The sequence below is a fragment of the Coenobita brevimanus genome, unplaced genomic scaffold, assembly GCF_032717465.1.
Source record: "Coenobita brevimanus isolate Jiangsu-jjx unplaced genomic scaffold, ASM3271746v2 jjx.HiC_scaffold_2552, whole genome shotgun sequence".
NCBI classification, from domain to species: Eukaryota; Metazoa; Arthropoda; class Malacostraca; order Decapoda; family Coenobitidae; genus Coenobita; species Coenobita brevimanus.
In genome coordinates, this window is record NW_027643492.1 from 85,712 (window position 1) to 112,336 (window position 26,625).

General features: G+C 42.1%; 1 pseudogene; it reads left to right on the forward strand.

The window, feature by feature from the left end:
* LOC145389856 (cAMP-dependent protein kinase catalytic subunit 1-like) overlaps positions 1-26,625 on the forward strand; it is a 64,241-nt pseudogene that overhangs the window by 29,871 nt on the left and 7,745 nt on the right.

Genomic DNA, 26,625 nt, shown 5'->3' on the forward strand with positions numbered 1-26,625 from the left:
CGACGACGACGATGATGACAACGACGACGATTTTCAAGTCATTGGCTGAGTCACCTCTCCCGTTCCTTTCTGTTTAACTATGTGTTTTGGTGACTGGGCATTGTGTGTGTGTGTGTGTGTGTGTGTGTGTGTGTGTGTGTGTGTGCGTGCTTGCTTATGTTGGTGTATGTATATCTTAGTTGATGATACAATAGTTATTCAAATGGCAGAATTATTTCCACACATTCATAGTTTTATTTCAAGGGTAAATATTAGGCTATGAATTTAGGACCTTTTACCCATAGAGTTACTAGACACTTACGCAATATTCTGAAAGGCTTATTACATCCCGTAGATCACATAACAGGGTTTGATAAGTCACTGATCATCGTCGCTTTATGTATCGTTAGGAAGTGGATGAATATGAGTGTCTGAAATAATACATATATTTTGGCCTTTATTTAAATGGAAGAATTAACCTCACAGAATTATGCACTTTTAATTTTAAGGATACAACACATGATTTTCTACATTTTATCACAGTAGCTCTAGGACCGGCCCTGCCCGTCTGATTCTCACTAACAATTTACGGATGAGAGGTGTTGTACTCATATAGGCTTTGGAGATTATAGTGAAGCCAAGTCACGTTCTACCAGCCCCACACACTAAATAACATTCAATCACTCACCCACACCACACCACACCATACTACCCCCACACCATATCACACCACACCATACCAGTCTCTCACACTACATGACACGAAATCACACTCCCACACAACACAGAACCACCCTCCCACACCACACCACACTACAAAAAATCCTCCTCCCACATCATACCACACCACACATAACCAATCTCCCACATCACACCACACAACAAAAAATCATCCTCCAACACCACACCACACCACATAAAACCACCCTCCCACACCACACTACACCTCACCACCCAAACCTCCCCACATCACACAACCCTCCACACACCACACCACACATCCTTCCACACAACCCTCCTCACACAACACCACACAATCCCCTCTATACCACACTACACCACACAACCTCCCCCTATACCACGCTGCACCACAAAACTCTCCCACCACACCACACCACACCAAACCAAGGGGATTAATTAAAGGGGTCTGAAGCTCCCGCATCTGGTAATTCTGAACTTGTTTCCAGGTACCTTCACGCACAATCCTCTGGTCACACCTTCCACAGAGCAGGCAACAGATGGACAGGCAGCGTAACTGAATGGCAGGCCAGAGATGGAGTGAGAGGAAGAGGTACACAGGGAACAAGATAGATGAAACTCGCAGATCCACCGATATGGGATGAGGCTAACAACCAATGTATCAGAGTGGAGAAAGATGAGAGGGGTCCTAATCCTCCAGTGGTAATGTCAGGGCCTGATGATGATGATGATGATGATGATGATGATGATGATGATGATGATGATAATGATGATGATGATGATAATGATGATATTAATGATGATAAAAATGATATTGATGATGATGATGATATTAATGATGATAAAGATGATATTGATGATGATGATGATGTTGATAGTGGAACTTGCTGGTGAGGAAATGTGTGTATGTAACTGTGATGGTATCGGGAAGTTGCCATGGTAACACACAGGCACCTCGCACCACACACACACAACACACACACACACACACACACACACACACACACACACACACACACACACAATTTATTTTTGGGTAGGGCTGGTAAAGAGACCTGTATGATCATGAGAGTTAACAGAGACAGTATTAACACTCTTATGACTCACTCTCAGCTGAATGCTATCGCCAAGCAGTACCTGGAATAAAATACTAGAGTTGCCCCTACCATGAGAGGGCCCGGGTACCATCTAGTGGTTGTGAAAGTAGCTGGACAAGTTTTTAGTCTTGGTGGGCGTCGCTACTTGGCTACTTTTGCTAGTGGCCGTATGACAGTGGAGGGACGAGGGTGTGTGTGTGTGTTGCTGTTGCATCATTCCCCTGAGGTAAGTGTTGGCTATTTGCTGTTTTTAGCCATTAAGGTGACTACATTAGGACACAAGGATATCGCACTGACAACCAGGAAGTATCATGGCCCAAAGAAATATTACCTATGAGGCTACTAGACGTAATTCTGATGAGACAAGGGGGCTGTTGGTGTGAGGGAGATGAGGAGGCCTTGTACCGCCTCAATCTTGGTGTCTCAGACCAGTGAAATAGCAGTGTGAGTGTCATCCTGTAGATTCTCGTGCCGATCAGACTGGTGGACTAGGTTTGCCTGCCTTCTTGTCCATGTCCACCCAACAGTACAGTTTGGGACCTGAATGTAAACTGATAAGTGCGATTCAGATTTCAGAGGGACAATGTGATGGAAAAAATTATTGTATGTAAATTATTTTGTCCTGAAGCGCATGCACACACACACACACACACACACACACACACACACACACACACACACACACACACACACACACACACACACACACACACACACACACACACACACACACACACACACACACACACACACACACACACACACACACACACACACACACACACACACACACACACACACACACACACACACACATGCACACTCGCACACGCGCACGCACACACATGCACGCATGCACGAACTCACGCACGCACACACACACAGACAGACACACAGAGACACACACACACACACACACACAAAGTATATTATGGTGTTGTTCATTTGCCTAGGCCGAGATCGTCGTTTTTTTGCAGCTGATTTCCCGTAGTGCAGTGGTAAATTTGGACAAATATACAGCTCTGCATCATTTCCACGTCCCTTCTTCGTGACTAGCATCAGTCTAGTGTTAACCCCTTGTCACAACACAAAATTTAAGAAAGAGATTGCAATTTTACGCCAAGTTAGATTGAACAGGGGTCCTTATCCTGCAGTGGTGTGTCACAGGCTGATGATGATGATAATAGGGTTGTCGGAGATGATACTGATAATGATGATAGTGATGTTGCTGATGATAGTGATGTTGAAACTCCTGAACCAACTAACTGGACCGAGATTATAGTGATTGTAATGATGATGAAGCAGTTGGGATAATAATGATGATGGTGATGACGGTGATGGAACTTATGTAGTAACTCTTTAACAGGGTTGTGATGATTGCTGTGCTTGACGCTGTTGCTCCTGGCGATGATGATGATGATGACGATGATGATGATGACGACTACGACAACGATGATCATGGTGATGATGATGATGATGACGGTGACGGCGACGATTTTCGTGTCTATGGCTGAGTCACCTCTTGTTTTTCGTTTCTCTTCAAATGTAGTTGGTGATTGTGTGTAGGAGAGAGAGAGAATGTGTGTGTGTGTGTGTGTGTGTGTGTGTGTGTGTGTGTGTGTGTGTGTGTGCACGCATGCTTGTGTGTATTTGCGTGCGTGCGTGCGTGTGTACAGCATTTCCCTCACACTCGAACTATTCATATCATAAGAGTGCAAATGAGGTCAGGGATATTGCTCTTCTTGGCCATGCAAATACTAAACATTTACACTATATTCTGAAAAAACATACTGGATTCCTAAGGTCACTCAATGGGTTTCAAAAATCATTGTTCACTGTCTCTTTATTTATCGCAAGGAAAGGGATGGATGTGTGTCCGAAATAGTAGCTCAGTTTTGGTCTTTCTCTGGACTGTGAATTATTTAAATGGAATAATTATCCTTATTTATATTGGTTTAGTTGTGAGGATGCAACACACGTTTTGTTTACGTTTTATCAGGGCACATCAAAGAGCGGCCATGTCCATCTGCTTCTCACTAATGATTTTCGAACGAGGTTCTACATTCGTCTAGATTTTAGGGACAGTGAAGCCGCACAGCACCACAACACGCCATACCATACCATACCATACCATACCACACCACAAAACCCCACACCACAAAACCCCACACCACACTACCCCACACCACACAACCCCACACCACACCACCCCAAACTTTACCACACCAACCACCCTTCCACACCACACCACACCAAGGGGATTAACCAAAGGGTCCTGAAGCTCCCACATCTAGTAATTCTGAGCTTGTTTCCAGGTAACTCCACACACACACCTCAGGTCACGTCTTTCACAGAAGAGATAACAGAAGGAGAGCGAGCGTAACTGAATGGCAAGCCAGAGATGGAGTGAGAAGAAGAGGTGCACAGAGAACAAGATAGAGGGATGATATGATGCAGATCTACCGAGCAAGGACGGAACTGGCTAACAATCAATGGATCAGAGTCGAGAAAGGTGAGAGGGTCCTTATCATGCAGTGGTGTGTCACAGGCTGATGGTGATGATATTGATGGTGATAATGATGTAGATGCTGATGGTGGTGATGCTTTAACATCTCAACGTATGAGGTTACAGAATGCACAGTGAGGCTGCATAGCCAGGAAATGGAAGAATATGAGTGCATTTAAGTATTTATGTAATATGATGAATAAGGATGGAAGCTTAGAGGATGAAGTGACTGGAATGATGCGTCAGGGAAGAAGGGTTGCTTCTTCTCTAAAAAGTAGTGATTAGGAAGAGGGAACTGAGGATGAAAGTGTTAAAAAAAAAAAGGGCACTGCATGCTGTGATTCCCACTTTAGAGTATGGAAGTGAAGCTTGGATCTTATTAAAAGGACGCAAGTCAAGAGTGAGAGCGGTGGAAATGAGCTACTTGAGAGGAGCATGTGGAGTTTCATAGAGAGAGAGACAGACAAATGGGCAGATGAAGGAGCGTTGTGATGCTGATGTGGATGAGACTGAAAGCGTTAAGAGAAACACTCCGAGATGGTTTGGCCATGTGGAGAGGATGGCGAATAAGAAAATGACTAGAAGAGTGCACATGAGTTAGCTGGGAGGATAGAGGGGGAGGGGGAGACCGACGATGAGATGGAGGGAAAGAGTAGAAACATATGAGTGCGATACTTGAGCTAAATGGTAGAGGACAGTACATCATGAAGGCGATTTGCTTGTGGTCACCCCTTACGGGATTAAGGCGTCTGGCTATAGATAAACAGATATAGATAAATAGATAGATAGGTAGGTGATAATGATAATATGATATTGATGATGATGATGATGATGATGAGAATGGTAATGATAATGAGAATGACGGTGTATATAATGATGATGATGATAATGACGACGGCAGCTATGATGATGATGAGGTGGAGGATATTGATGATGATTTTTGTCGGCAGGTGGAAGGACGAAACAGCAGGAACTCTACCATCGGTCCAAGCATCCACGATTCCACATCCATCCATCCATCCATCTTGCTTGATGTTAAAAGCTAAGTCTATTTAACCTAAGTAGTACCAATTGCTTCTTCATAAGCTTTCCAGCTGTCTGAACAGATCTGCAGTAGCTTTTAACTTCTAGAATAACTCGGTTCTGGTGCTCAGTTTGGTACTTTTATTTTCCTTTGATCAGAACTGGCTCGGCAAATTTTGAGAAAAGTCCCTCAAGTAACTCCTATTATTTTTTTACTAGGTTTCTAATGATGTCCATAGATCCGTTGTTGCTTTAATAGTTCCCTAGACAACACAGTCTTGGCGCTGTTCTCTGCCACCCTATTATACCATGTCATATAGTGTTCTCGCTCGCTTGCCCTGTTCGCTCGCTCGCTTGAACAATAAATCACTGAAGAAAAGGTGGTATAAAGCCCCCTAAGCCGCCACAGTATTATAACCCTCGGTATGCAGTTCGTTCCCTGCGGCCTTGTAACTCTATGTACCCGAAGCGCTTACAAAATAACTTGAAATAATTTTCCTATCGTAACTATACTCGTTTCACTTTAAATTGGCCTGAGTTGTTTTTGTTGTTCTTGTTACACCTTAGGCTCCTCTGGATGTGAACCCAGTGTTATGTTGAAGGATTGTCTGTGTTGTGGTGGTGTGGTGCAGGAAGTGAGTGGGTGTGCTGTGGTGTGGGGGTGCCACTTTGCAGTATGAGAACAGGAGATTGTATGTGTGTTATATTTTGTGTTAGTATTGTAGCAGGGAAGGTTGGTGTGCTCGTGTCTCTGGGTTCGGTAGTGTCTGAAGGGTATATGCCTGGTGGTGGCACATGAAGGATGCTGTTTGGTAGAAAGTTTTGGCTGGCTGGGGTGTCTGCGTGTTTATGTATGTGTTTGGTATAGCAAGTTTTGGCTGGCTGGGGTGTCTGTGTGTTTATGTATGTGTTTGGCAGAAAGTTTTGGCTGACTGGGGTGTTTGTGAGTTTATGTATGTGTCTGGGAAGTGTAGAGTCGGGTGGAGGAGGGGATATGTTGCAAAGATACTCTGTGTAGTGTTGGGCGGTTGTTCGATTTTGTTTCTTTGTGGAGAGGATGATGCAACATAAGGTTACAAAGGTGGGACGGATCTTGAGCTGAAGTGATGAACTGTGTGCCTCTCATATTCACTTGGTCTCTGACTGAAATTAGTTATGTTTCTTGGTGTAGGCTGTCAGTACTTGTGGTCTTAGTGTCTTCTGCTATCAAGGTATTGTTTTCTGTTCTTTAAAGCTCCTTCGTGTTTGAGTTGGATATGATTACGGCTCAGCTTGTGCGGCAGTAATTCACGGTTGTTTTAATGTATTACTTATAAGTGGAGGATGGAGTTGGGATGTATATGAGAGAGGGTGTGAATTAGGGGGAGTGATGCATAATGACGGGGGACAGGGTGGCATAGAGGCGACTTGTTTGTGGCCACCTCTTACGGGATTAAGTCGTCTGGCTATAGATAGATGGATAGACAGATAGCTTATAGTTTCCATACGGTTTGCCGAGTAGTAGCGATAGTTATCACTAGAATATGATGGTAGTCACGAATGAGTGCCGTGGAAAGGATGTTAGGCTGTAGTATTGGCTGTTTCTGCTACTGATCTACGAGACATTCTCATATGCTTTAAATGAAACTCTGTGTCAAGTTAAAGTGAAAGGCGTGTATGTTTGTGTAGGAGGAACTAGAGACAAGAAGGTATTCTGTGGCCTGTTTTCTTTGTGCTTCCTAAAAGACACAGTAATAGTTATGACGGGGCATTGATGGCAAGATTGTGGGTCAGCACACACTTACGGCCTCTCATTATACAAGGTGGTCCATATATTACGCCACCCAGTTCTTGTGTGTTGCGGGCACGGCTCAGTGAACATTACCAGTGTCTACCCTGCATCATTATCTTCATTATCTACTTCCCACAACCCTCTTCAGGCTTAGCTTTATAATATAGGCTTTAATTTAGGTCCATTGATTGCATGGTGGAGAATTCCCATAACCTTTTTTATGCTTAGCTGTATATCATTGTATTGTATAATCTTTTATGTCCACGATCACAAGGCTGAGTAGTAATTTGGTGAAGCAATCAGAATGTCTTAGCTCATCACAAAAGCCGTCCCCACAACACACAAGACTGCAGAGCGCAATATATTTATCACCTATATTAAGTCAAAGCCACAGTTAAAAAGGTAATGAAACAAGACAGAAAAGATAAGTTTTCATTATTAATACTTCAGTACAAAATACATTAACAGAGACAGCAATATAAAATATGCATTCAAAAGTAGCATTTGTCCACAGAACATCCTGGACTTGCAAGGCAGATCACACCATCACCACCAGGCTTCTCTCGGCAGGTCAGGGCAGATCACCAGCAGCATCAGCAAGTAATCTCACGGCTGGGGAAGACACGACACCCTGCCGCCGCCGCCGCCGCCACCACCACCACCACCACACCACCAGGCATCTCAGAGTAGGGGAAGACACCACACCACCGTCAGGCTTCTCACGGCAGGGCAGACCAAACTTCAGCAGGGTATGACCAGTGTGGCAAGGAAGCAGCAACAAGGTAGCAGACTCCAGCACGACCTGTGGACCAGATGTGTATTAGTTCAAATCAGTGTTAGCTTTAGTTATTTAATCTTCTATCTATCTCTATCTATTGCCAGACGCCTCAATCCCGTTTGGGGTGGCCACAAACAAATCGCCTCCAAGTCGCCCTGTCCCCCGCCATTTCACTGCCCTGCTCCCAACTCACACCCCCCTCTCTCATATACCTCTCCACCCCATCCCTCCATCTCATCCTCGGCCTCCCCCTCCCTCTTCCCCCCTCCACCTCACTAACATACATTCTCTTCGTCAGTCTTTCACCCTCCATCCTCTCCACATGGCCAAACCACCTCAGTGTGTTCTCCTAACGCTTCCTATCACATCCACATCCACACCACAACGCTCCTTTATATCCTCATTTGTCAGCCTGTCTCTCCATGTGACTCCACAGGCTCCTCTTAAATAACTCATTTCCACTGCTCTCACTCTTGACCTATGTCCTTCCAACAACGTCCAAGCTTCACTTCCGTACGTTAGAGTTGGTATCACAATACTGTCATGTAGTAACTTTTTCACTTCCATGCTCACTTCCCTGTTTCTTATCACTGCTTTCAAAGAACCAGCAACCTTTCTTCCCTGCTGTACCCTTTCAAGCACTTCACCCTCCAAACCTCCATCCTTACTCATCACACTACCCAAGCACTTAAACGTACTCACATTTTCCAATTCCTCACCATCCAACCTCGCTGTACATTCACTGACTTCACCTCTCTCAAAGACCATCACTTTACTCTTCCCTACATTCACCTTTAGATTCCGTTTCTTACACACTCTCCCAAACTCATCCACCAAGCCTTGCAGCTCCCCTTCGTCTTCACTCAACAACACAGTATCATTTGCAAACAACAGTACAAGGAGTTTCCAAACACTACCCTCTCTCACCAGGACCACTCCAACATCCACTACCCTACCTTGTACCTCTTTTATTACCCCATCCATGTACAGATTGAACAACCATGGAGACATGACACATCCCTGCTTCAACCCAACCTTCAAAGCGTGGACTCATTAGACTGCTCAGATTCTGTTGGGAATGGCACACAGTTAGGGAATTATATCACCAATATTTTATCCAAATTTCCCATACAGGGTGTTGCATGAAATGTTTGACAAACTTCAGAAAGTTGTTCTTGGGGCAATTTTGAGTTAAGAATTGCTGCATCAACCTGGGCTAATTTCTCGTCTATTATGCTCAGGTTCTGTAGGGAATGGCAGCAGATTAGAGACTGGTATCGCAAAATTTTATCCCCTGCCACCACCACCAGGCCGTTTATTTTTAAATCCCCTTGTAAAACTGTAGAGATATATCGGCAGGACAGTAAATAGTGATCCTACTCTGGTACTCTGTATGGAATTTCAGAGAGAGAGATGATGATGCCACTGATTCATGGGATTATCTTTAATTTAACAAGAAACACGTTACTTACCTCTCTATTCAGTTTGCACGAAAATTAATGTTTAAAAGACTGATAATATATTCACGAAATTTTCTTCTTAAAATTTAATAAGTAAATGTTTAATTTGAAGTGTGACGTCACTGGTGCATTTTGGGAGCAACGTTGAGAGATGCTGGAGATGAGTGAAGATTTTATTCTTTACGGTGTTAGTCTACTTCTTATTATGGTAATTTTTATGCCCATGTGTTTATCAGTGTTTGCTGTCATTATCGAGAGGTGTAGTCGGCTGATGTAAGTTGTAATTATTAGCTATAAGGATGATATACGGCGGTGTGTATCTCCAGGTGACCAAGATGTCCCTTTAAACTCGAGTAAGCAGTGCTACTTAAATCCCCTGATATTCACACCATCTGTTTAGGTTTTAAGGTCGAATGTGATCCTGTACATGGGCAGGCATAGTAGGTTAATTGGCTGGAAAAAATGAGGGGATGTGTGTAAAAACTAATGGGTAGTTTGTTTACATCAGGGATATAAACTCCGCGAGTCCCTTTAACTCTTGCAATCCCGGTGATGCCCTTTTCAGTTTATTCATAGTGCCAGAAGGCAATTTTATTCAACTTATGCAAAGTCTCTGCTATTGCAGGAGTTCAGTGAGGCTGTGCCTAACCCCTACACTTCCAGAAGTCTATACAGAGCTAAATATAATCATGAGATGGGGAAAAAAAAAAAAAAAAAATCCCTGCTCTGTGAGTTAAACTAGTGAAGACTGAAGGTATTAAAAAGAAAATATTCATTCCAGTGCCTGATAGCAGAGGAGACGGTGACATGGAGGTGAATTGCTTGTGGTCACCCTGGTGGCATCATATCTAGCTAGCTGTTGAGGGGTACGTTTCCAGGTCAGCAGCTGCCCCAGTCAGAACGGTAAATGTGAGTATTTAGCAGAAACCACGTCTGGAATTCAAGCACTGTATTTTGAGGTATTTTCTGTTTATATCTCACCATTTGTTGATTTTTTTTCTTCTGTGAGATTTCAGTTGCAATTACCTCCTTCCTTCCTTGGATTATTTAATCCTCAAGGGGAGTCATTGATACCCCCAGGGGGATTCATCAGTGTCCCCAGGGGGCATTTGTGACAGAAATGGCTTATACTGTAAGAGAAATATCAGCAAATGATGAGACAAACAATGCTTCAGAATACAGAGTACTGTAATTGCAGTTGTGGTTTCAGCTATATACTATACTGTATTAACCCTTGCCTGCTGGTAGGTAGGTAGATAGAAATTAACAAATCTAGTGAGGAAATATAGTCCATTTGCATATACAGCCAGCACTCACATAATGTGGATATACAGTACTGTACCCTGAAACTCCTGCTTTATGAGAATTCCACCTTATCAGGCCATATGTTTACATGTTAAAGGGTTTCATGTTACCTAAGCCAGCCCCAAGTTCTCCATTTGGGGCGATTTTCATTCTTTTTTTTTTCCCCAAGACATTTACATACTTAATAAAGACATCACTACAGTAATCCCTCGGTTATCTGATGTAATAGAGCCAACGGCATGTCTGGATAGTGGATCCTTCTGGATAATGGACTTCTCCTCTGGCCCCCCTTCATACATACCCTAACTTTGAGAGCTGTTGGAAAAGGCCACAACAGTACCCTCCTGTTGTTCTCAAGAACTGTGCTTCTGTGCTTACACCCTGCCTAGGCAAACTCTTTCGCCTTTGTCTGTCAACTTGTACCTTTCCTTCTTGCTGGAAGTTTGCTCTCATTCAGCCAGTCCCAAAGAAGGGTGACCACTCCCAACCCTCCAACTATTGTCCAATTGCTTTAACGTCCTGTATTTCAAAAGTTTTCGAGTCAATTCTCAATAGAAAAATTTTAAGGCATCTCTCCTATCACAACCTTCTTTCCGATCGTCAGTACGGGTTCTGTCAGGGACGCTCCACTGGCGATCTTCTCACCTACCTTTCAGACTCCTGGTCATCCTCCTTTCGGGACTTTGGCGAAAGCTTTGCCATTGCACTTGACATCTCAAAGGCTTTCGATCGAGTCTGGCATAAATCTTTAATTTCCAAACTGCCCTCCTACGGTTTCTATCCTTCTATCTGTGCCTTCATCGCTAGCTTCCTTTCTGGTCGTTCTATAGCCGCTGTTGTAGACGGCCATCGTTCTTCTCCTCTATCAACAATGGTGTTCCTCAGGGCTCTGTCCTATCACCAACTCTCTTCCTTTTATTCATCAATGATCTTCTAAGCTGTACATCTAACCCTATCCACTCATACGCTGATGACTCCACCCTTCACCTTTCCATTCAGTTCCCGCAACGCCCATCTCAACAGTTACTTCAACAAGCAAGGGATGAGGCTATGGCACACCTAATGTCTGACTTGGCTCGTATCTCTGACTGGGGTAAAAATAATATGGTTGTTTTTAATGCATCTAAGACTCAGTTCTTACACCTATCAACCCGACAAAATCTTCCACAGGTATACCCACTAATGTTTAATAATATTCAGCTTAATCCTGCATCATCCTTTAACATGCTTGGGGTTTCATTTACTCGGGACTTATCTTGGAAAGATCATATTACATCTCTTGTAAAATCTGCATTTGTCTTTTTAGTATAATAGGAAAAGTGTATGGTAGGATACTTATTGACAGAGTTAGAGAAAGAACAGAGAAATTAGTTGGAGAAGAACAGGGAGGCTTAATGAAGGGAAGAGGTTGTGTAGATCAGATATTCATTCTCAGATCTTTAGTGGAAAAGTTTCTAGAGAAGGGAAAGAAGTTGTATGCGGCTTTCATGGATTTGGAGAAAGCATATGACAGGGTGGATAGACAAGGATTGTGGAAAGTGTTAAGAATATATGGAGTAGACGGGAAGTTGTTGAATGCTGTGAAGAGTATGTACGATGGTGCGAAGGCTGCAGTGCGTGTGGATGGTGAACTAAGTGAATTTTTCTCTTTGAAAGTTGGGTTGAAACAGGGATGTGTCATGTCTCCATGGTTGTTCAATCTGTACATGGATGGGGTAATAAAAGAGGTACAAGGTAGGGTAGTGGATGTTGGAGTGGCCCTGGTGAGAGAGGATAGTGTTTGGAAACTCCCTGTACTGTTGTTTGCAGATGATACTGTGTTGTTGAGTTAAGACGAAGGGGAGCTGCAAGGCTTGGTGGATGAGTTTGAGAGTGTGTGTAAGAAACGGAATCTAAAGGTGAATGTAGGGAAGAGTAAAGTGATGGTCTTTGAGAGAGGTGAAGTTAGTGAATGTACAGCGAGGTTGGATGGTGAGGAACTGGAAAATGTGAGTACGTTTAAGTACTTGGGTAGTGTGATGACTAAGGATGGAGGTTTGGAAGGTGAAGTGCTTGAACGGGTACAACAGGGAAGAAAGGTTGCTGGTTCTTTGAAAGCAGTGATAAGAAACAGGGAAGTGAGCATGGAAGTGAAAAAGTTACTACATGACATTATTGTGATACCAACTCTAACGTATGGAAGTGAAGCTTGGACGTTGTTGGAAGGACACAAGTCAAGAGTGAGAGCAGTGGAAATGAGTTATTTAAGAGGAGCCTGTGGAGTCACATGGAGAGACAGACTGATGAATGAGGATATAAAGGAGCGTTGTGGTGTGGATGTGGATGTGATAGGAAGCGTTATGAGGAACACACTGAGGTGGTTTGGCCATGTGGAGAGGATGGAGGGTGAAAGACTGACGAAGAGAGTATATGTGAGTGAGGTGGAGGGGGGAAGAGGGAGGGGGAGGCTGAGGATGAGATGGAGGGATGGGATGGAGAGGTATATGAGAGAGGAAGGTGTGAGTTGGGAGCAGGGCAGTGAAATGGCGGGGGACAGGGCAACGTGGAGGCGTTTTGTTTGTGGCCACCCCAAACGTGATTGAGTTGTCTGGCAATAGATAGATAGTTACACTACACGTGGCCTCGGAGTCCCCAGGGGAGGGACCATAAATGCCCCCACCTTCTGCCCCTCTCCCGGTGACGACTCGAGCTGCCTGGAATCACTGTCTGACTCTCTTCTTCTTCATTTCTGCAACATTTGCGGCCTTTCCTCTAACTTTCGCCCTGTTGAGCACCGCCTCTCCTTCTCTAAACCTCACCTTCTTTTTCTGAGACTCAGCTGTCTGAGGCAACTGACAGCAGACCCTTTTGTGTATCCTCCTACCTTCTCTATACTCATTTCAAAGCCAAAGGTGGCTGTTGTGTATATATACGCAACGTCTTATTTTGCTCTTGTGTTCCTGAACTCGATACTTCTGAATTCTCTACACTCTGGCTTTGGCTTTCCTGTCATTCTCTGACTAATTAGTCATTCTCCGACTCTGTTTACTTATCTCCTAATTCTACTGACTATCAAAAATTCTTTGACTATCTTACTTCTACAATGGAACACATTCTATCCATTTCTCCTTTCTCTGAACTCTCCATTCTAGGAGATTCCAATGTTCACCACCACCTTTGGCTCACCTTTCCTATCACTGATCCACCTGGTGAACTAGCCTACACCTTTTCTATCCTTAATGACCTAGAGCAGCTTGTACAGCACCCTGCTCGTATTCCAGACCGCCTTGGAGAGAGCTCCAACGTACTTGACCTCTTCCGTACAGCTAATCTTTCTGCTTACACTGTTAACCTTTTCTCTCCGTTGGGCTCCTCCGATCACAACCTTATCACCTTAACGTGTCCTATCGCTCCAGTACGGCCTGTGGACCCTCCAAAGAAACGTTGTCTGTGGCACTTTGGAGCTGCGGATTGGGAGGCCCTCAGGCAGTACTTCTTTGATTTTCCCTGGAATGATTATTGTTTCCATGGCCGGGAGCAAAAAAAAAAAAGCATTTAGACACAGGAAGTTGACTGCTGGGATTAAATATAATTAATTAATAAAGCATGTTGCTGGATTTGAGGGGTTGTTGTTGTTGATCAACCCCAGAGTGTCTGGCTGAGCTGACCTATCAACCACAGGCCTGCAGTCCCTGCAGGATATTCCCATGCAGTGATCCACTAGATATGGGGAAAAGTGCAGAGGTTTGGTTCCTGGATGGATGTCATGTTTGCATCACTCCACTCATTTAGCAAGGACACCGTAGCAGGCCCCACAGCTTCATCCTGACTTAGCTGTTATCCATTAGTTCATCCCATTCCGTGTTTCTGCATGTACTGTGTTGTTGATCTTCCTGATGCCTTTCTCCTTCTCAGGAACTTCCCCTCGAGGGACGGCCATGACAGAAGTCTCTCCAGACTTCAGTGTCATTTCTTGTCTTCTTTGCTTTCTCTCCCATTCTTCTTCAATTCCCACTGCTCTTTTATGTAACCCGTTCAGTCTAATGATGTCATTTGTTTTTTATTGCTTCCCCAAGATGATTTTATTCAGATTATGAGAGTCTTTTCATGCTGGATAGGTTAGATACAGCCCTCATTAATCTCTTCACCACTAGAGATCCTTCCTAAAAAGAATAAAGATCATCTGGAGGTAGCAAGAATAAGTTATAAAGACATCACCATACGGAAGGAGTTAAATTGTTCAACTTCAAGGTAGCCAAATGTACTAACCATTTTTTTTTTTTTTCCACCTTCATATGTGGTCTTAATCTTCTAATGTTCTCACCTCTTGACTGATGTAGAACTCTTGTCATTCTTTTGTTCTCCCTAGATACCATGAAACTCAGCAGTCACAATGCCCTTCATACGGTTAATTAAATTGCATCCATTAGCATCCCACATTAATATATTCATGTTCATTTGTTTGCTTATCCTTCCAGATTACTTATCTATCTATCTATCTATCTATCTATAGCCCGACGCCCTAATCCCGCAAAGGGTGGCCGCAGACAAAACGCCTCCAAGTCACTCTGTCACCCACCAATTGACTACCCTCCCCCCAACTCACCCCCCCCTCCCTCATATACCTCTCAACTCCATCCCTCCACCTCATCCTCGGTCTACCCCTCCCTCTCCCTCCCTCCACCTCACCTACATACACCCTCTTAGTCAGTCTTTCATTCTCCATTCTCTCCACATGTCCAAACCACCTCAGTGTATTTCTCCTAATCTTTTCAACTTATAATGATACTTATAATGATACTTTAGACCACTCATTTTCATAGGCTTGACTTATACTTTATGGTCCTCTTACATTTGTCTATATGTAATCATAATGAAGCTTTGATATCATTAAGATATTAAATTGAAGTACCTGTACATGTGGAGAGAATGGAGAATGAAAGACTGACTAAGAGGGTGTATGTAGGTGAGGTGGAGGGAGGGAGAGGGAGGGGTAGACCGAGGATGAGGTGGAGGGATGGAGTTGAGAGGTATATGAGGGAGGGGGGGGGGTGAGTTGGGGGGAGGGGAGTCAAATGGTGGGTGACAGAGTGACTTGGAGGCGTTTTGTCTGCGGCCACCCTTTGCGGGATTAGGGCGTCGGGCTATAGATAGATAGATAGAGAATTTCTTTTCATGGGCATTTTTCCTGGAGGGGATGGGAGGATAAATGGGCAACCCCCCGTCATTGGGACGGGGATATTCTATATAATATTACCCCCACCCCCCTCACCAACAGTTCAAATAATCCAGGGGAAAAAAGCAGAAATTAAACCTGCAATTACGTGAAATAGTTTTTGTTTGCATGAAAAATACAGTTATTTTAAGTCCTGAATATTGAATATTATAACATCAGAGAATGTAAGTTGATCTGATGTAGGAAGCACAAGTTTAAAAACAAATATAACTGTGATGATTAAATGGTGCCATATTTGGCTGCAAGTAATGAATTATGCTATTTTTCTTGTCATCATACTACAGTACTTAACTGACATTTTGCTTGCTTTAATTACATTATATACAACCAGTTATAGAAGCTCACTTAGCAGTGGCCTGCTTGTCTCAAAAGTACTGAACATCTACTTTTTAGTCTTGGAGGTCACACCTCCAGTAAGCGGAATAAATCTATGCCAATGTCTTTCACAGTATTAAGCAACTAGTGATTCTCTGTTTATCCCATGCATCTCCATCTCCTTCTCCTATGTAGCTGAACAGTCATAAATATCCTGCACCTGACATTTCATACTTTATTAAAATTAAAAACAATTGTATAATGGTCCATCCTGGTAGATTACTTTATCTGCAATAAAACTGTATTACTGTACTGTATAACACTCCATCCTGGAAGGTGAAGGCAGTCAGTGTTCTGACATTTAATAAGGTCCTGCCTTCATGTGACTGAACACAGCATTGTGTAACAAGTCAGATTGTTTCCTCCAACCCAGGAAACTATTTACTGCATTGGGTGGTAACCATATAACCAACAAATCAATGCAGGGTGGTAAAGTGGGTAAGGGGCTCCAGCTGGATATGGCCCATTTAGGTTTTAAATCTAAGAGGTGGGTGGGGTTTATTGCTCACAACACCACTTAGGGTGAGCAAGTGATCATTCTTACCTTAATGTCTGATATTAGTAGACTAGCCCCTGAGCCCCAAAGCTTCAGATGGATCAATAAAAGCATAAGCAGTGCCCATTGTATGCAATATTCAGTTTGTCCATATTTGCCCACCACTACACACACATACACAATTCTTCCTCATAATAACCCGTTATGGGTGACATAAACTACTTGTTCTTTATGACATGCAGTCTGTGAGCAGTATGTTCTTAGACTGCTCGTATAGGCAGCATCTCTCTGAGAACACAGTTTTTCATCCATTTTTCCTACATTATGATCCATATATTGCATGCATAGAAATGGTGCTATTAATCACAGAAACTATGCAAGTTTCTTAATTTTAATGATGGTAGGGCTTGCAGGGGTAGATAAGATGGGGTTTCCCAACTGACAGCTGAGGAAGAGGTATGTGTTTTGGCTCAGAGCAGCGTGTGTTTTGTCTTCAGTGGTGCGGGGTTGGGAGGAGCAGCTTGGTAAATAGGAGTTTGTGATGTCGGAGGTGACACTGGATTTGGCCCACTTCTGCCTGCTATTTCACATCTTTTGGGGTGTTAGGCATGTCCAGGGGTATACTGCACAAGGATTGTTGACCCGTCTGTGTACAAGGCCAAGAGGGACACCGTGAACATGGTACTAAGGAGAAGGACTGTATATATCTGCTGGAATGTCTGTCATTTATACCTAGCCTAGCCTAGACTTTTCAACCTCCTTATTCTATCTTAACTTTGTTTATTTGCCATCAAGCCTTTTTATAGAGCAGAGCTTTGGCTACCATCCTTTTTCTGTAATTTCTTTATTATCATTCCACTTACAGCTCAACCTTTTATCTGTGTAGCTTTTGAAAGTACCACAGCTAGTATCCATAGGAGTTCTTAAACCATCAGTTCTTTACATTATTGTGTCCCTATTATTCTTGATGTTTTGATGTTGCTGTTTCCATTATCTTAAAATTTAAGAGAAAAGTTTTCATTTGCTGAATGTGAAGGTAGATAACGAAGACATTTTTAAAGGAAATGATCTGAATATGATACCCTGATATACAGTATTTTTCACATTATATTCAGTACTGGAATGAAATCATCTGATGTCATTAAGTGTGTTCTGCCAGGATTGCAGTGACCTTTTGCTAATTACAGACATTGTTAGATTGTTGCCCAGCAGAAGTGCACCATTCCAATGTCAGGAGAAGGAAGAATGTCTTAATTCATTGGTACTAAAGATAAAAGCTTATTTTAAAAACCCAATCACACAGTATGTCTAGTAATGGGCAGCGGGTCTCCTCTCAAAAACTACCCAAACTATGGAGCAGCCTTCATACTGGCATTTACCTTTGCTGTAAAGGCAGTTCCAGGACAACTGCCATGGTGAAATGGGGCTGTACTCCTGTTTGATACCACGGCATCATGAACTGACCAGTCGTTCACACTAATCAGCGGAAGTGTTTGTAAGATGAAATTCATCATTTGGGTCATACTAAAAATGAAATTTAAATTTAAATATTTTATATTTAGTGTAGATTGACCCATCTGAAAAGCAGCAAGATAGCTGGTTCTTACGGTGGGTGATAAAAAGTGAATCAGACCTTAATATAAGTAACATACTTTGTATAAAATATCAAGATGATGGTACCAGACACACATTAGGTTGACAGGAAAATAGATTTGGTGCCTGATAAGCTCATGCTGGACGTGACATAGTATCCCTTTCCACTGATATTGTAAATGGCCAAGTATAGCTTTCAGATTTCTAATATATTGTACTTTTGTGGGCAGCTGAGGTTCTGTATTAATGATAATTATTTTTATTAAAGTTTTGGCTTACCAGCTGTTTGTAACTGTAAGAGATTTTGTTTTTCAGCGTAATAAAATATAAATTTGGCTTCACTTGGGTGCATGTGTGTGCTGTTGTATACAGTATTTCTAAAGCTTATATAAACTGTAATATCTGGGGATGGAGATAAAGAATAATGTATGTGTATGCCCTATGTTATAAAAGACAACTAAGAGGTGTTGGAGTTAGAGTTTGGTACCTGCTATGATGCTAGTGGAGGGAGAGAGACCAACCTAGGTTCTGTCTTTTTCTAATTTATTTCCTCAGTGAGATATCTTTGCTCTAAATCTGCTTATCCCATATGAACATGTAAAATTGGGTCAGGTTGATTATAAAGAAAGATCAATATGATTTGCAGGACGTGTACATTTCGTATGTCATGATAATGCTGGCTTTGTTTAGAAGAGAGGAAGATTGGTATAGTATTAGTCTAGAATTGATTAGCCTGTTCTAGTATGGAGCTGTTTACAACTTTTTCATGGCAGTGTTATGAGCAGCTTTATGTAGAATGAAAAACTTGTCACATATATTGAATACTTACAAAGATTTTTTATCATATGTAAATTGAACATTAGGACACATACAGTTTGGCGTACAGTGTAAGGCTGTGTGCATTAGTTATATTCATAGAATTAATACAGTGCCAGTATTTAACATAATTTTCAGTGTTTTTTTACTTGGAGTATAACCCAAGAAGTGAAGGAACATTGTGGTGTGGATGTGGATGTGATAGGAAGCATTAGGAGAAACACTTTGAGGTGGTTTGGCCATGTGGAGAGGATGGAGTGTGAGAGACTGATGAGGAGGGTGTATGTGAATGAGGTGGAGGGGGGAGAGAGGTAGAGGGAAGCCAAGGATGAGATGGAGGGATAGAGTGGAGAGGTACTGTATATGAGAGAGGGGGGTGTGAGCTGGGAACAGGGCAGTGAAATGGAGTTGGAAAGGGTGACATGGAGGCGATTTGTTTGTGGCCACCCCTTACAGGATTATGGCATCTGGCAATAGAGAGAGAGAGAGATGACCCATTACCAGTGTCCTTTTTTTCTCTCTCTCTCTCTCTCTCTCTCTCTCTCTCTCTCTCTCTTTTTTTTTTTTTTTTTTGTATACCAAGTAATTTCATATTTTGTATCATAAACAGTGTAACAAAGAAAACTTGTACTGGTTATAATTAAATGGTATGTATGTGAACTAGGAGATGATTAATTCCTTAGCACAAAGCAAGAGGATTAGTTAATGTAACTGCAGATTATCATGACATATAGCTGGTTGTAATAGGTTAATGCTGAAATTGCATTATATAGTATTAACAGCAGTTATAATTTTTGGGCTCTGCAGTATATTAAAGATGTTGGTAAATCCTGGCACACTAAACTCATATTGTATTCCAGCTGTTCTTTGTGTGGTGTTCTGGTGCTGTGGGTACTTATTTTTTTTAGGTTGTTGAAGCGAGGCGTGGACCTTGCAAGAGGGGAACAAGTCAAGAGTGAGAGCAGTGGAAATGAGTTACTTGAGAGGAGCATGTGGAGTGACATGGAGGGACAGGTTGACGAATGAAGAAGTGAAGGAACGTTGTGGGGTAGATGTGGATGTGGTTGAAAAGATTAGGAGAAATACACTGAGGTGGTTTGGACATGTGGAGAGAATGGAGAATGAAAGACTGACTAAGAGGGTGTATGTAGGTGAGGTGGAGGGAGGGAGAGGGAGGGGTAGACCGAGGATGAGGTGGAGGGATGGAGTTGAGAGGTATATGAGGAAGGGGGGGGGTGAGTTGGGGGGAGGGGAGTCAAATGGTGGGTGACAGAGTGACTTGGAGGCGTTTTGTCTGCGGCCACCCTTTGCGGGATTAGGGCGTCGGGCTATAGATAGATAGATAGATAGATTATTGTATAATGTTAGAATAAAACTAATCATTTTGAATTCCTTTTTCAGTGAACCTAAACTAATCTTTTTAAACTTTGTTTTTCAGTGAACCTCACTCTGGGTTCTATGCTGCCCAGATTGTGCCAGCATTTGAATACCTCCACTACCTTGATCTCATTTATAGAGATCTAAAACCAGAAAATTGACTAATAGATAGCCAAGGATACCTCAAGGTTTGTTGTTGTTTTCTAGGGGAGGGGAGGGGAGGAGCATTTTTTTAATTTCCAATATACACATTACAGTTGCAAGGAGTGTCATTTGAAGTTATTGATAGACATATTGAATAGTTTGATAAATTGCAATGCAGGTAACTTTATTATATGAAATGTTTGTAAATTACGTTGAATTTCTTTCCCATACAGTAGGAATGCATTATTGTTCATTATATGCATAAAATGTGTGTATTTTAGTGTATTTGTATATTTAATTAATGATGTTTATCTTGAATTTAGTCAGACAATGTGCATGTCATTTCAATGATTACTTTTATTATTTCATTACTTTTAATATTTCAGGTGACAGACTTTGGATTTGCCAAGCGAGTCAAAGGACGGACGTGGACATTATGTGGAACCCCAGACTACTTGGCCCCAGAAATCATTCTTTCTAAGGTTAGTTTTTTTCTGATACTTCTACTGTATTTAATTTCTCTTTCTATTTGGCCGATTATCTGGACATTGATATTATCCTTATCTGGCTAGAAAGTAGGTGTTTTCTGTAATATATAGATATGTTAGAATACGGAGTATGAAATGGAGAGAGTACAGTAGTCAAGGACTTAGACATAATTATCACACAACATTGTTATAGAAGTTGGTCAGGCATATAGCTTAATTGATACATGTCCATAGTGGTGCTTTTTATATTATGAAGGTTGGGTTTGAACGTTGTGGGGTAGATGTGGATGTGGTTGAAAAGATTAGGAGAAATACACTGAGGTGGTTTGGACATGTGGAGAGAATGGAGAATGAAAGACTGACTAAGAGGGTGTATGTAGGTGAGGTGGAGGGAGGGAGAGGGAGGGGTAGACCGAGGATGAGGTGGAGGCATGATTAGGGAAGAGGGGAGGGGGGGACGAAACAAGCTCCACCTGCCACTAGCCCAGCTCCCGACCCTCCCCCATACCCCTACCTAACCCCCACCCCACCTGTCATACTATTCATCTTCACCTCTACAATAGAGGTGAAGATGAATAGTTTCATGCTGGTACATCCAAGGCCAAGAGCAAGTCCAAGCCAGATAAATCCTTAGATAAAGCCCTGAAAATTTTGAAAAAAGACCAGATAAAATAAAAAAAATTCACCTTGACAAATTCAGAGTATTGGGATTTGCAGATTATTGGAGGCCGAAGTAGAGGACTTTTACTGTATTATGAAAATTCTTTACTCATGTCCCATTACAATTCAGTTAGAGCCCAGTGTATGGTATAATTTGTTATTATTAATAGACACCTCAGTTGCTCAATTGATAGAGGTCTTTGGATCAGAAGAGAATATTCACTAACCAACGATGGTTTCAACCCAAGAAGTGTCCATAGGTATTTCTGTCACATAACTCTGGCAAGGAAACAGGGTAGCTTCCTGTGGCATTAATGATGTGGACCACAGTAGCCTAGCCTCAGGTTCTTCTATGCCTTACATGGGGAGTACTGAAGCACCAGCTATTTGTTGTAATTATTATTGCAAGGGTGTTGGAGCCATTATAAATGATACGTATGATTTATCACTCGGAGCAAGTTCTGAGACTGTACTCAGTTTCATTTCACTTGACAGAACAGGGCCTTTCCTACAACTTGAATACAGGGAGGTCACAGAGTTATGAGTACTATAATTTAGTTACCCCAAAATCAGCTTGTTAAGTGAATGCTTGTACATCAAATTACATTACCTTTAAAAAGACTTGGTTCCTGACCACCACCACATTACACCTACACTGCCATGTATGACAGTTTTAAACAAGAATAAATTTAGTTACACCTAAAGCACATATAGCAATAACATTTGACCTATAATAATGTATAAGTACTGTAATGGAAGCAGAATGAAAGAGAAAATAGTATAGGAATATACTGTATATGTACACTTACTGTACTTGAACGGTATACGGTACAAATGTTTGAGTTCATTGGGGTTGAGCTGCCCTTCTGTCACTTCACCACTGTTTGGAAGGCATGAAGTAAGAAGCAGAGCGAGCTCATTGTATATCACTATCATCATCATCATCTGGACCTCCTTTCCCACTCAAGGGCAGGCTGAGATGTAGCAACATCCAGAGAGCCCAAGTTTGCCCAGTCCAATGGGCCACATTTCCATTCACTGATCATTCAAGTCCCCAGAATCCTGGCTCTGTCTGATATGCCAAAAAATGTTCACCACATTCTGTAGCTTCACATAAAGGTATCCAGTAGAGTCGATCATTTAGATAATACCGTACCTGTGCGTACAGCCCATTACACCAAATATGACCAAAGTGAGTGCAAGAGAGAATGAGAGTGAGGCAGCTTGTGGAAGAGTGGGAAGGAGGGGTGCATAGAGCTCACAAACTTGCCCCCAAGACATCAGTGTCATGTTATTCCACACTTTGTCCAGCTAGCTTCGCAGCTGTGCATGTCTTGAGTTTTCATTATGTAGGCCTCGTAATTGATTCATGGATTCTCAACTGGCCATTGTAACTTTGGATTTTCAGTACTTGTAATGCCAGAAAGTGCCCAGTACATGCCAGCATTATAACACTTGATTCTTGTATAACTAGGCCTCCCTGCACTAAGTTGTGGTTGCATGAAATATGATAAACCTTATTTTTGAGGTAGGAATGAGTCTTCTTGGTGATGTATCAGATTGACCCACCACTTGGCCATCATCATAGGTGAAAGAGGCTGGGAAGCTTCATCAAGATGTACTCTAACTTAATCACAACCTTGTTATTACAGGTGCGGTTCCCTGGTCACTTCTCTTCTGACCTGAAGGATCTGTTAAGGAATCTACTGCAGGTTGACCTGACCAAGCGGTATGGAAACCTCAAGAATGCTGTTAATGATATCAAGAATCACAAGTGGTTTGCGTCGACAGACTGGATTGCTGTATATCAAAGGAAGGTAAGATTGATCCAATGTATGCCCTGCTTTTTCTCACTGAAAAAGTACCGAAAGGTGGGCTGTTCAACTCACCGATTGGCTATTTTTTGTTGCACTAAGGTTTGTAGTGCAACATTTAGGGCACTTAAAAAGCTTTACTGTATGGGTAATGAAACACAAATGATTCAACATAGAAAAACACAGAAAAGGCATATTTGGGGGGGTGGGGGGAAGTTATGTTTATCAACACCTGATGTGGGGCAGTTGGACTTGGTGGGCTTTCCTTCAGTGAAACATTCGAGGTTTTCATTCAAGTTGCTCCGACCTTTGATGCCTTCTTGCCCAGTACTGTCCATTAGTTGTGTGCCTTCAGGAGGCCCGCCTCTCTGCTCCCCCTGCTTCAATTCGAATCGAAGCAGCCAGAAGAAGTTTGGTTATATACGTTGATTGGTCCTCCTTCAATCCATGACAGCTGCTAGCATTGAGCCCTGGAAACAATATTTGGACTAAGGTACTTGCTGCTGGCAGTGATGGAAAACATGATAGATGTTGAACTCTTCATCGTATTCATGATAATCTCCTCATGTTTTTTATCGTACCTGAATATCCAGAGCTTTCCCGTAGGATCATCCGTGATGTTGGTTTTGCCATAATTAATAATGTTTGGAGGGGTTGCTCCCCTAAGGCTGTCTTCTACCTTTTTAAAGTTGGCCACTATGACCTCTTCAGAGACAGCAGCCTGCTTCCTCAAAATATTTTGGCATATCCTGGAGGACAGCAGGACTTTTATGTCTCTTCAGGAAGCCATGTACTCAGTCTGTACTTGGAAGATTATCCTTGAAATCTGCGATGTAATCTTTACAACTGTCCAGATAGTACTGAAGAAGTTGCAGCATATAAATTGCCCCAAAGTGCCAAGGCAAATTGCCTGAGTCAAATTGCCCCTTTAGTCTAAAATCATATTATTTTATAAACAAAAGCAGCTAACTTACTCTGGTAGGTGGATAAACATTAATGACACTCAGTTTGTTATTATATATCCAAGGGACAGCGGAGGAAAATACAGTTAATCTTGTCTTTATTGTTGTATAAAAAAAATGTGAAAATAACAGAATGAGAAATTGATCACAGTTCACTGACCTTCAGCAAGCTGTCCCTAAATTTAATTTACAATATAAATTAGCAATTTCAGATTATAGCACCATATGAGAGTGTCAGATATACCCCTTTTTACACTGTCTGACCACCTGAGTCTCATTACTCCTTATTGACTCTAATTGCCTCAGGTGAGTCGAATAGCCCCATCTTACGGTAAGTAATGGTGGCAGTAGAATTACAGTAGAAGTTTGCATGATCTTAGTGGAAGGTTTTCATTTCCAGTGTCTTCAACACAAAATATGGTCACTAATTTCACTCTTGTAGCAGTACTGGTATATAATTACCAATCAAGGTCTGTTCACTCTGCACTAAGGTTTTTGTTTCCCCTCACCTCTGAAACTCACTCATACACACCTTAGTTGAAGCTTCCTCACCATGGATGCAGTGCACTCCAGTCTGCAAGAATAACTAGGCAATAAAAATGCATCTAACTGTATTTTTTTTTTTAATATATTTAATTATTATAAATGAAGTCCATTGCACTAGCTCTTTTCCTGCTGTTATGCCAGATGCTTAGATAATGTGCTTAGAATTCAGAAAGCAGCCATAGGACATTACCAGATCTGAACTGTATTTCTGTTGAAAGTAAGGCTATAAATTTTAGATGCTTAAGTACTGTATACAGTGATCGTATTTTACTTTTACACTATTTATATTTTAACTTTAAGCATGTGGAGTTACAGGTTGACGAATGAAGAAGTGAAGGAACGTTGTGGGGTAGATGTGGATGTGGTTGAAAAGATTAGGAGAAATACACTGAGGTGGTTTGGACATGTGGAGAGAATGGAGAATAAAAGACTGACTAAGAGGGTGTATGTAGGTGAGGTGGAGGGAGGGAGAGGGAGGGGTAGACCGAGGATGAGGTGGAGGGAGGGAGAGGGAGGGGTAGACCGAGGATGAGGTGGAGGGATGGAGTTGAGAGGTATATGAGGGAGGGGGGGGTGAGTTGGGGGGAGGGGAGTCAAATGGTGGGTGACAGAGTGACTTGGAGGCGTTTTGTCTGCGGCCACCCTTTACGGGATTAGGACGTCGGGCTATAGATAGATAGATAGATAGATATTTTAACTTTCTCTTACTTTATGCGGTGTATACTAACTAATGCATGTTGCTATACTGTATTTATTTGCTTACCGTAAAGTAGATGTAATACACTACTTGCTTTTACTTTGGGAGCTACTTGAGAATAACATTTATGGGAACTAGCTATATAACCAGTCTTTACTGTGATATAAAGCTAAGCCTATATAATATCTACTGCATATATATATATATATATATATATATATATATATATATATATATATATATATATATATATATATATATGTATCATCATCATCATCACCAACCGTTGAATGTCCACCGCAGGACCGGCCTATCCCAACAGAAGTATATATCTATATGTGTGTACAGTATGTATCTATCTATCAATCAATCAATCAGTCAACCTATCTATCTATCTATCTATATAATATGTACATAGAGAGAAAGTAAGAGAGATATCAGAAGTCCCATTGAGTGATGAGCAGGGTGGCTTTAGGAGTGGCAAGGGATGTGTGGATCAAATATTTGCAGTGAGGCAGATAGTGGAGAAGGCTTTTAAGAAGGACTATAAGGTGTTTATGGCATTTATGGGTCTGGAGAAAGCATACGACAAAGTAGACAGAGAAGGATTGTGGAAGGTTTTGCACATGTACAGTGTAGATGGTAAGCTGCTAGGTGCCATCAAGAGTTTTTATGATGGTAGTGAGGTATGTGTAAGGGTAAATGGGCATGTAAATGAATGGTTCACGATCATTGTGGGCGTGCAACAAGGTTGTGTGATGTCCCCATAGTTGTTCGATATATATGTGGATGAGGTGATGAGAGAAGTAACAATGCGAGTGATG